Source organism: Thunnus thynnus, chromosome 7 (assembly GCF_963924715.1).
Source record: "Thunnus thynnus chromosome 7, fThuThy2.1, whole genome shotgun sequence".
Taxonomy (NCBI): domain Eukaryota; kingdom Metazoa; phylum Chordata; class Actinopteri; order Scombriformes; family Scombridae; genus Thunnus; species Thunnus thynnus.
The window spans coordinates 9,163,817-9,176,489 of NC_089523.1; positions in this window are offsets into that span (position 1 = coordinate 9,163,817).

Here is a 12,673-nt window from a genome sequence, read left to right on the forward strand (position 1 = left end):
AAATCCAATCTAATTTCTATTATCGTGTGGTTTAATGTTAATTTTCTCCATTATGAACAGTCATCAGCTCACCATCTGCAGGGCTCCAGTGTGACCTAATAGGATCAGACAGGTGTGGAGACATGCAGGATGAAAAAAAAAACAAAAACAAAAACTAACGAACAAACAGCTCTGCTCCGAGCGAGGTAGCTGGACTGAAATCAGAAAAGCTGCTTCACCAACTCCATGATGGAGTAAAGACAGCAGAATACACAAAATTTCAGACACTTTGTAAATGTTACGATGTACTTTTTGTGTCAAATCTTTATTTGTTAAAGCACAAATAGTGTTTTTATTATGAACATTTATTTTGTAAAAATATTTTAAAAATTATTTGTTTTTGGGAAGAAAAATAAAACATGTCAAATACCAGCGTGCAGGTTGGTTACATTGCTATCTCAGTCTCTCTCCTCAGCAGGTCTCAATGAAGGGAGTCACATCCACCTGCTACATGACGTACATTTCCTTATTTGGACATCACTCCCAGAGTTGGGGGTGTTCCCCAGAAATAAAGCTGAGCTACTGACACAAGCAAAGTGATCTCAAGGGACTCTCTGCAACCTGTTGTTCCCCTTCTCCTTTCCACAAGGTTAGGTTGTAAAAAATAGGCAGTAAATGAAAAGTGCAAAGCAAGAATTGCCTTTGAAGTTTTTCGCTACATGTTACACGCTGCGCTGTCTCTATGTTATGGGTGTATAAATAGATAGAGGTCTGGCTGCACATTTGTGACACACTTGGTTTTAGCTCAGTAGTCAGCACAGTTGTCTATGATCTGGGAGACTCGAGTTCGAGACCCAGGGTGGGGACCTCCTTTGTAAGATAGATTATTCATAAATATTTATTTTAACACTTTAATATCCTAAAATTGTACCTCCTTTCGCAGCAATAACCTTAACCAAGCGGTTTTTCTGTAATGACTAATCAGCCACCACAGCATTTCAGTTGGATTCAGGTCCAGATTTTGACTGGACCAATCCAGAACATGAATCTTCTTCTTCCTCAGCCATTCCTTGGTCTTTTTGCTAGAATGCTTCGGATCATTATCATGTTGCATGATCCATTTTTGACCAAGCTTTAACTTCACAACTGACGGCTTGAGGTTACTTTCCAGGATTTTTACAATATTCCTCTGAATTCATGATTTTCTGGACTATGTGGAGTTGTCCAGGTCCTGAGGAAGAAAAACAGGCCCAGATCTTAACGTTCCCACCACCATGCTTCACTGTTGGAAAAGGTTCTTTTGGTGGTATGCAGTGTTGACTTTTCGCCAGACATGGCGGTTTTGGTTGTGACCAAACAGTTCAATTTTGGACTCATCTGTCCACAGAATGGACTTCCAGAAAGCTTCAGGTTTCTCCAGATGCTCTCTGGCAAAGTTGAGACAGGCAGATTTATTCTTTTTTGAAAGCAGAGGCTTCTTCCAAGCAACCCTCCCATGCAAGCCATGTTGTTTGAGTTTTCTTCTTATTGTGGAAGCATGCACATGTGTCCCAGATGCAGCAAGAGAGGTCTGCAAATCCCTAGATGTTATGTTTGGGTTGGCTTTTACCTGAATTATCATATTTCTTGCAGCTCTTGTGGATATTTTAGAAGGTTGTCCACTTCTAGGCAGACTTACAGTCATTTTCAGTGCTCTCCATTTGTAGATGATCTGCCACACACTGACCCTATGGAGCTCAAACTTTTTTGAAATGAAATTATAACTTTCCCCAGACAAATGTTCTGTCACTACCCTCTTTCTGAGGTCCCCTGAGATTTCTTTTCCTCTCAGCATGATTGACCTGTATGGGTTCACTTCGGTAAGACTAAACTGACCTGGTTTGATCTTTGTTTTAAATCAGCGCTGCCCAATTTTCTTCCCTAAAGATCTCTCATTTCATTGGTCCATTTCATTGGTTAATATAGCCACCAATTTTGTCCCACCTGAATGTATTTACCTGCTTGTTTTAAGCAATGAAGTTCAGGGTTCACTAACTTTTGCACCTACAAAAGGTTACAAAAAAGTATTTTTAATTTAATCTTTTCACTACACAATTAGTTTCCTCAAAAAATGTATATGGAATTGATAAACATACACCTGTTATTTCATATAAAAATACTGGTTCTGATTAAATAAAGAAATAATGGTAAAACAACAGAAAACTCCAAGGTGCTCAAGAGGTTCACATACTTTCAAACAGCACTGTATAAAATACAAATACTGGGCTCTCTGCACATCCCTGCTATCTAATAAGGTTTTCTTTAAGGGATTTGGGATTCTTAGGCTCTGGTTATGACATCTGGTTCAGTGAGCCTAGTCTTCAGATTGAAGTATTTGTTACAAGACATGGTATAGATGAAATCACATAGGGCAGGGAAGTGAGGCTGACCTGGGTTGAAACATTCAAGTACAGTCCTGCTTTCTGTCACTGATCAAAGGTAAAGAAGCTGCTGAGACATCATTTATAATGATGCGGCCAGGGGTGCAACATATTAGAACGTGTCAGCCCCTAGAGACCAATGCAAGTTTTTACTTTTGTTCTAATGAATTCCAATGATAACCAAAAACTGATTGTCAACATTAAACACAGAAACAGTGATATATGTGCTCCCAATCTGTGCTTTTTATGTCTTTATGGTAATTCTGGACAGACATCTCTGCTTCAGCTTCCTCCGATGTTGTGACAGGTTGTATGTCATTGTCATCTTTTTTTTTTTTTTTTTTTTTTTGAGAGCACCAGAAATCCAATAAATGACAGTTTGAACTGTATAACAGAGCCTGAGCAAGCAAGAGTTATGTGTCTAATACCTCAAACCTCTCAACAGTCAAAAGTCTGAGTGATAAAGCTGTCTTCTCCTTGAATGTGAGTCCCTTGAAAAAACATTTTTGCAATTATGCAGAGGTTTTAGTGAGAGAGATGGATCATTATGAACTGAAAGTAGTCAACTCCGAAGAACCCCCTTTACTATGACTGACGTACCTAAAAAAATTCAATTTGTACATCCCCAACTTGAATATCCAATATGTGAAATCATAATGATGTGCACTCTGCATCAGCATTAACTGTAAAATCTGTCACAGCAGAGAAACCTGTAGCACTTAACAATACTTGAACAATACTTAAATACTTGACACAGTAACACAAAGAGACATTTAGACACACATGTGAGGCTGAGTACACACAAATTCTCTGTGTCGGTAACCCCCGAGATCTGGAGAACCATGAAATCAAATTGCATTCATCTGGTGTCTCAGTGGAGCGACACATTTTATCAGCGTGTTGAACCTTGTAGAAGGTTGTTGCTGTTGGTGAACTCAGATGTCAACAAACCAGATATAAATTGGATTTGTGTGTGTGTGTGTGTGTATGTGTGTGTATGTGAGTGTGTGTGTGTTTAATTTTACACCGGCAGGGCCAGAGAACTTTTCTTTTCATTTTTAATATATTTGAAGATAAAGATGAAGTACTGAAAAAAGATATTGTGCATACTCACACTTAACAGAGACCCTATTATACATATTACCTACGTGTACCAGATAATGACATTTGATTTGTATCATAAGTGAAAGGTTATATGCATGTTAATTCAAATTGTAAGGATTGTATCTAAGCTCTGGTTAGTCAATTATACTGCTCTTGGCAAGCCAGAAAAGGTAAATATTCACATCCCTCAAGCCAGTAAGCAAGCTGTACACTGTATGTTTCAGCAGTATGTCGTGCCTTGGAGGCAAAATTGATATTGTTGTTATTGTTGTTATGATATTGTTGATGGTTGCTATGGAAGCCAAATAATAAATAAAGAACTATCAGTGCAGATGGCAGAACAGAGATGCATGAGAGTAAAAGCACACAGTATCACCCCATGTGGTCACTGGACACTTCCTCACCTACACACCTGTTTTCTGAGTATAATGTGATCCAGTTGATAGGTGGACAGGAGAGCTGTAAATGTAAGAGCATGCACCAGATTTCCATTACCTCTGGAGCAGATGAAAATCAAATTTCAACACTAGGTGCAAATGATGTGTAATTAGTCACAACCATCATCCTCCACTTTCCCAGCTTTTAACAAACTCTCCTCTTCTGTATATATGCACTAATCTGAAACATCGACTCACACATTCTACTGCTGCCATGCAATATCGAACGAGGAGAATGGATTTCTTTAGACACGTACATGGCTGGAAACGTCTGGAGGACGACAGGTAGAACGCAGTACATGAACGTGGGAGCAGAAAATATCTGGAGTTGCTGAGTTATTCTGCTATTGTATGGTTTTGTTTAGAGATGAACATGTCTATAGCCTTTGGGTCGAGACAAGGCTTTCTTGTCTCTAAGTGGATTTTCTAGTTAATCTACTGTATGTCTGAAATTAATTTTCTGATAATCCACAATCAGACAAAATCCCATTAATATGATATGGATGCATATATTAATATAATATGAATTCTGGTTATTTTTCCAGCAGTTCTACATTGAGAACATTCCCACCTTGTGAATGTACATATTTTATGGTGAGTATTAAATAATAATGAAACTTTAGTCAGTGGCTCATCTCTATGATATAAAATGTATTGGAAGAAAGTCTCATAACACACAAGGACTAAACTACCTGAAGCAGCTACAGGCGAAACAGGTTGTTCACTCCTAATAAAGTCACAGTAAAGTAATTTCAGTGTGCAGTGGTTCACCTAAGATGTTTCTGCCACGGACCAGCACCTGATTGAAAATACTGGTTGTGCATTGGGAGTTCTGTTTATTGTTTTTAATGTGTTGCTTTATCTATTTACTGTATGTGTGTTTGTGACATTTGTGGCACAATAAGGCTTTTAAACAGCCTGAATACACATAGGATTAAAGCAGCCCTCATTCACCCTCATTTTCCTCTCTCTAATCTGCTAACACATTAAGAATATGGTATTTCATAATGTGCATCTTAGTGATTAAAGCTAGAAAAAATCTCATCCATCTGAACAGCAGTTATGCACCTGCCCTTTTCATTTACAGTAGGCTAAATATATGGCATTAGGAGGAGTAATGGGTGGCATATTTACCTCAGAGAGACCAGAATAGTTTATCCAGAAAAATGACATTCAAGTGTAGACACTTAAGTGGAAATAAATAAATAAATAAATAAATAAATAAAACATCTTTAAAAAGTCAGCAGTCCTCTAAAGTGAAAAAGCAAATGGAAAATGCAAAGCAGAGGAAGAATGCATCACAAGGTGATTATGTGATCTGACTGCTGAGAGTCTTCTCTTCTCTTAGGAAGGAAGATAACCTGAATAACAATTCTCTCAGTTCTTCATCTGCATTTTATGCAATGATGACATTGTCATATTGCCTCACTCCTGCATACAGAAACGGACTGGAACTGAGTGATTTGCTTCCTTGCAGGTTTATAATGACAGAAACGGCATGTTGAAGATTACACACAGTAGAAGAAGAGATGTTTTAACTGAGCATGAGCAATTTATCACCGTTACTTCAAATGATTATCCCATCAGGTGTGTTATCGATGAATAGTAGCAAAATTCCAATTTCATTAACGTTTTAATAGGACCGTTTGATGAGTTAAGCCTGTTGTCTAAATTTGGGAAATTTTTATGCAGTCTAGATGTTTTACACACCTGAAATAGAATTATTCATTTAAAGCAACTCTAAATACATGTAATCCAACAGAGTTCTATGGCAGAGGATGAAGTGCTCCATGATGAATGAAATGAATTCTCATTTGCCCTGATATATTTTCATATTCATTTTACCTTATTCATTTATGAATATGTTTAGTGAACTTTTGCAAAGTTTGCAGAACACCCAAGACAAGTGATGTCTCTAATTTCATACAGAGCGATGTAGGACAACAAACCCAGAAATATAAGAGAAAACGTTTAATTCTTTCAAAAACATTATGATTCCTTTTGGCCTAACAGTCTGTCTGTGTAGGTGCTGGAGCACACACACATGCAGACCCAGTGACCTCTGACCTAAAGGCATAAGTATGTCAAGGAAAGACTGGACAGATCTAAAAACCCAGCTTTCTCACCACCAGCCACAGGAAGTTTATGAAATTAACAATTTTGATTTTCTTCTCAGACACAAACAGTCTGTGCCAACCTGGATGGGCCATCCTCCCCTCTTCTGCTAGCTCCTATCTCTTAAGTTGTAACTTTTGTGAGAAGCTGCATTCCTTTGAGTCGCTCGCTCTCCTCCTCTCCTTTTCTTTCATGCACATTAAGCGTCTGAATTGATCAGAAAATGCTACTAAATGTGTAAATATATCTAGGTATCTTTACCTAATCATTGTTAACTCCCATGAACAATTTATCTAGTTTGATATTATGGAAATTCAAACTCTGCTTCAAAATTTGTTAATTAAAAGTCACACATATTATTGCATTTGATTTATTTGATATTAACCAGTGCAAGTGTGTTATTTAGCTATGGTTCAATTACTAGGATAATGCTTTCTAAATAGATTTAATTACAGATTAGGAAATTAAGGTTTATCGATTTTATTCTTTTATTTATTTGTCATTGTTTCTCACTGGTTCTCATGATGTGTCAACATTGACAACAGAATGAGTGAATATTCAATTTGTAAGCATGTATAGTCTTCAAATATTCTACAGTAATGAAATTATTCCCCTTTATTTGAGTTTTTCTTTCCACACAAAGGAATTAATTAGCAATCAATGCGGTCCTTCAAAAGAGCACCAAGGATCCTTTTTCTTTCAAAACATGCCTCCTAGACTATAAAAACTTTTCTGCCTTACAATCCTTTATCAAGCAGCTTTTGCTCTTCTTCTGCTTTTTGGCTTGCTGACCACTGCTGCTTCTTCTATATTCTTCTCGGCCCTGCATCCAGGATGGCTGAGAGCTCCAGAAAGAGACTCAACTATGAAGCAAAAGACTGGGAAGATGCCTAAGCCACAAGCCAAGCTCCACTGGTTGCCATCTGAATAATCTATTATTTTTGTAATCTCCTATTTTTATCATGTAGTTAAACTTTTTAAAAACTTTTCCGAGGACTCTTTTGATTAGAGAGCTGCACACATCCAATTCTGCAGCCTGCCACTGAATGCATCAAGACTGGGACACCTCTCTGCTGTGTGTGTGTGTGTCCACTACACGGCCTCAGCTAGTCTGAGACTGGATTCATCCTCTTGAGAAGCAGTGAACCGAAGTGCTTCACTGAACTTGCTGCAGCCTTCTCATCTGGCTGTCACTCTGGTGACGCAAGGATCACCAATTCTGCTTCGCTTTGCTTGGCACTTTCCAGGAGTTCACCCATCATCAAGCTTTCATCACCACGGAAACAGTAGGAAAACCATCTACCATGCTTCTGTCAAAATTCAATTTTTATTGGCTGTAGTTAGAGTCTTGGCCCCTAATTGTGTTTTTGACTCGTTTTTGATAACATGCATCCATTTATTTATTCATTCTATCGGCAATAATCTGTTAATTTAATTTACCCTTTCATTCATGCATCCATTCATTCATTCAATTAAGTTGTTTATATGTACATATGCTTAGTGTCTCCCATTCATCTCTATCCCATGGTAGTTAAATGCATATCTTGATTTATAGCCAAGTCATTGTATTTGTATATTCAGAGATGGAGGTCACTATATTCACTATATTCAGAGTTCATGACTTTCAGGTATAAGAGTGATTTAATTTAATTTAATTATTTTTCCTCCTAATTAATTAATTATTAATCAATGGGGGTGGTGCCCCTCTTAATTTAACAAGTGATTAATATTAATTTCCAACTGTAATGTTATTCCTAGTGAATATGTTCAGTTAAATTATAAACACACTTGCATCAGTCTTTCCATCAGGTTGTTGGTTTGTTTAATTTTGCATTTCCATTTTTTTTTTTTTTTTGACTGAAACCATATTTTGTTTTCGTCCTTCATGACCTCTAAGAGATGCTGTGTTGGGAAAATGAAAATGACCATTTTGCTGATTTGCTTTTTTTTCCCCTCTCTCTCTCATTTTGAGTCTCTCTTGCTTTCTCTCTTCATGCCCTTCTTATTTCCTGTAATCACTCTTCTACCGTCACTGTCTTTCCCTTGTTTCTCTCTGTTGCCTTCCTTCACATTCCAGTTCGACTGTCTTTACCTTTCTTTACCTGTCCAGTCGATCCACGTCTCCCTCTCTGATCATCTCTTCATCAGATCCTAAACCACATTTTCAAAACAGCGTTTATTCAGGAGGACCATTAAGTCTCCAGATGCCAAGCTTTTGTCAAATAAAAGACCCTGCTCGAATCCATTTCAACACCTTCCTCATCTTTTATGTATGTCTTCTATTATTCATTCACTTCTTTTCTTTCTCCCTACTTACTGTCTGGCTGATAAGGAAAATAAATTCAGCTCCACTTTCTGTGACTAACACTGCTGCTGTATTTGATTAGTATCTGGAAAAGGAAACAAGGCTCTTGTACCTGATAGCTTTTTTTTTCCTTCTTGTTTTTGTGTGTTGGTCTATAGCTAAAGAAATGACTCATTTGTGAAATGTAGTTAATCTACCATAAAGATAAAATAACTTGTGGACAACCATAAGACTGTCAACTTAAGCTAATTCTAATAAATCAAGACACTTTATTATGTTGATGCAGAAGTCAGTAAATCTAATTTTGCGATACAACAGTCCTGTTAGCAACATTTCCCTCAATGGCCTGATACATAATGATATATCTAGGGGATAGCTACCTGGATTATATTACAGTATATTAGTTTGCCCAGCCCAAAAAAAGGAGTGCAGTCAAAATCAGCATGCAGTCTTGTTCCTTTTAAAAACCTGGCACCTACATTACCCACAATGCAACTCGACTGCCGACAGTTCGGTGTGTTTTTCTAGTAGTAGCCACAAATGAGGAGTGAGCTTCAGAGATTTAGCAACATCATTTTCGCCCTCGCATACTCCCTTTGAAGCCACAAAAGGCTTTTTGCAACTTTTTCACACATGCATTCTCCAAGATCTGTGAACAGAATTTGAGGTAAAGTCAGTGGAGTTCCTCTTTAATATTTGGGAAACACACCAATAAATCCTGCATGTACCTGTTTAGAGTTTGCAATGCTGAAGAAACACATACATGGCCCTGTAGCCGTAAATCAGATTCAAGGCTACATGATCATAATGTGAATTAAGAGCGAGCACGCAGAGACACACTCAGAGTCATGGAGCAAATTTCATTTTCATTCTACTGAATCCTAAGTATATGTGGTGTGTTTCTTTGATGAATTACCATATAAATAACTGCCACTTCTTATCAAGCTTTATTTAAGAAGCTAGAACAGAGTGATAATGAGACAGAGATGAAGGAGAAAGAAGAAGAGGAAAGAAAGAGGATAGAGAACACCTTGTTTAAATATGAGGGTGTGACTAAAACTATAGTTATATTTTCTCATCCTAATTTGACTTATACTTTTATACTTTACATGTGTTTCTTAAAAAAACAGTAACAAAGAAAGGTATTTGAAAGCAAAGAAGTGTTAAGTACTTCTTTGCTTCTCTTCTTTGCTGACATGACTCCACCCACCCTTAATTCTTCATTTTTTATCTGTTTACTGTTTGTCTGTGCTTGCTATTTGCTCAGAATGCTTGGAGGAAAATCAGATGTTCCAAATGTGTTCCAATAAAGTTTATAATCTGAAATACAATTCTTATTAATCCAGCATTTGATTAAAATCTATTCAGATCAGAGGTTTAATTACTGTGTCTTCAGGCTATTATGTGCAAATGATGACAGCGGGATAGAATACAGATTGGGTACAAAGTTCTTGGTATTCAGCCGCTGCCAAAAGGAGTCTTTACACCATCAATGACAAACTGACTACGATTGTTCAAAGTACACTGAGAGAAGCGGGATACAGTGTTAAATCCTCATCCACCTTCTACATCAGTGATGTTGAAAAACAGCAAACCAAGGCCACACTCAGAGCTGCTGACACAATTATGACCGAGAGTTATAACATCATGAAGAAATATTTCTTTCTGATGTGGAAAATTATTTCCATGGACAACTATATCTGCCTCGTCACACCGACCTGCTCCGACACACAGCCTAATCCATTACAACGCTTTCTCCAGCAGATATATGTAGCCTATTCCTGCTGATAGGTGACAGCAAGGAGGGAGCTGTTAAACTTGATGAACTGTGACGGAGAACTGAAATGACCCTTAGATTTCTCCAACACAATAGCTCCAGTCTGTAAGAAAAAAAAAAAAAAAAAATCTGTTCTTTCAAAGTGATGCTTGTTTCTGTCGAGATGAATCAGCCCTTTTCCACGGCCCCATCATTATATAATGGCTTGTACTGGCAATATACTACTCCTCTGAGGATATAAACATGTTTGGTTGTGAAATAAAAAAAAAAAGAAAATAATGGGTAAAACTCTACAAATACAGAATTTACTGGACTCTTCTTCCCAATTAATTCCTCTCCCTCTACAAGTTTACAGCTACAGAGCAGCTGCCAGAGTGTTTTATTGCTTCTTATCTGCCGTATCCCCTGCAGCAGGAGTCACACTACATTTGTCACATCTGATGCCACTTGCCCACAGAAACCCACAAAATGAATGTAATGTGGCTCAATGCTGGGACTGATAACTTTCTCTATAGCTTAAAGGGTTGACATTTAAGAGTATAAAGCTTCAATCTTCTGACTGTAAGACTTCAAAAGATGAAAGTGTGACAAATGTTTTAAAATACAGTGATAATGATAGAAATGGATGGATTTTCATTTGTGATGTAATCTCTAGAGAAAATGAGAAAATATCAGAGGTTGAATGAGGCTTAGCACAGGAAAAAAAAAAAAATCGAAATCCCATACTGTATGATTGAGAGCAGCGAGACCTGGAATATGAATGAGCGATGATGATTTTGCTGTATTGATGTTAATAATGTGGTTTTTTTAGGGGCTGTGGTTTGTGTGAGAGGCTAGTGGCATTCTTGCCATAATCAAAAATTATATTCCTGATGTATTCCTAACGGGGTCCAATGATTAGATCATTTTGACTCAAAAGTCAAAGTCTATCTTCTTGTATACACTCAACATTCAAATATTATTTTCAATTCAAAGAGTCTCCTATTGTCTAGTGCCCTTACAATACATTATTTACATGCAGCTCCCAATTTGTTGCACATGTCTTCCCAACCTTGTGCCGAGCTTAATGTGTGGGGCGATACGCGAGCAAGAGGATAGATGGGGAAATAATTTGTTTCTTTTCTTGTGACCCTGAAGTATCCATAATTCATTTTCATTCAGGTTAATGAAACCATTTACTAAGCAGGGAGCAGCTTTGAGGAAGAACTCAGCAGAGAGAACCACCACCACAGAAAACTCCAGGAATGACACACTACATTGTTACTCATCCGTGATAATTAAATGTATTCTTTGGGAAAAATGACTTGGATTAAAAATATAACTCACACCTACTGAGCTCCTCGTGTGTTTGAATAGACTAACTGCACAATAGATTCATCTCTCTCCTTCTATACCTTTCTCCTCTGCAATGGTCATATATTCCTCTTCAGCTTCAGTGTGAGGGACATGCTTCATTGGTGAGAGAATGTGCTAAAAGAAACTTGTTAAAAATTATACATATATTATACATATATTATATAAATGTGTACACTCAAATAGGTTAATTAAATAGAGGATTTCACAGTCTACTCAATGGAGGTATCCACTCACATCATCTATGGTGTCATGTACTTTAGGAAATGATTTAGTGGAAGATTTGTTCCTTTGGGAAAATGGACAAATTTAGAAAATCAATTCTGAATTTGATCCTCTGAAGTGCAGATATAAATCAAAGTCAAATAGAGTTATCCAGGCCTTCTATCTTTTTGTCCTAAGGATTTTGACTTCTGTCATTTTCCATCTTTCTGTTGTCTATTTTTATTTTTTTCTTCTTGTCTTTCTTTATTCTTATTCTTATTATTATCATCATTATTATTATTTATAATTCTGACTTAAGATAAAAATGCAAAATGTCAGTGATCTGCAGAGTATACATTGCCTGAGTCCAGACCTTTGAATCCTCCCACTCCACTGAGTCGAGTTGACTGATTATTTGGGTCTGACATCATGACATTAAACAGCAGTTTCTCGGTTGAAAAAGCGATAGATCCAATGAGCTCCGCAGGGGGGACTAACGATTAGCCAATCAGTGCCACGGGCGGGACTAACACTGTTGTCAAGCTGTTGTCAAGCTGTACACCGGAACCAAGGAGGAGTAAAACTAGGCAGTGCTGATCAAATATCAATCAAGATTCTGTTGCTGCATTGCCTATTTCCTCCAATGTTTTCAGAAACATACTTTAGTGTACTGTTAGGCTGTAAAATGAGATTGTAACATGGCCGCCACGTTTAAAACAGCAGAGCAATAACCAAGCACAGTCCAACTCACAGTACGTCACCCACTACGTCACCACCAGCTGGAGCATTCAGTGGTGATTGAATCGAATCCCCCTTCCCCACAGAAATCGGTTAGAGTGGAGGCAATGTCTGAAGATGGAAACAATGTAACAAGTTGACTGTTCTGTTGGATATCAGGCAAGAGTATGCACACAGCAAAGACAACGAAAGCACACCATCATTACAAACAATATGGCACCCAAAGAGCTCTAAATAAATG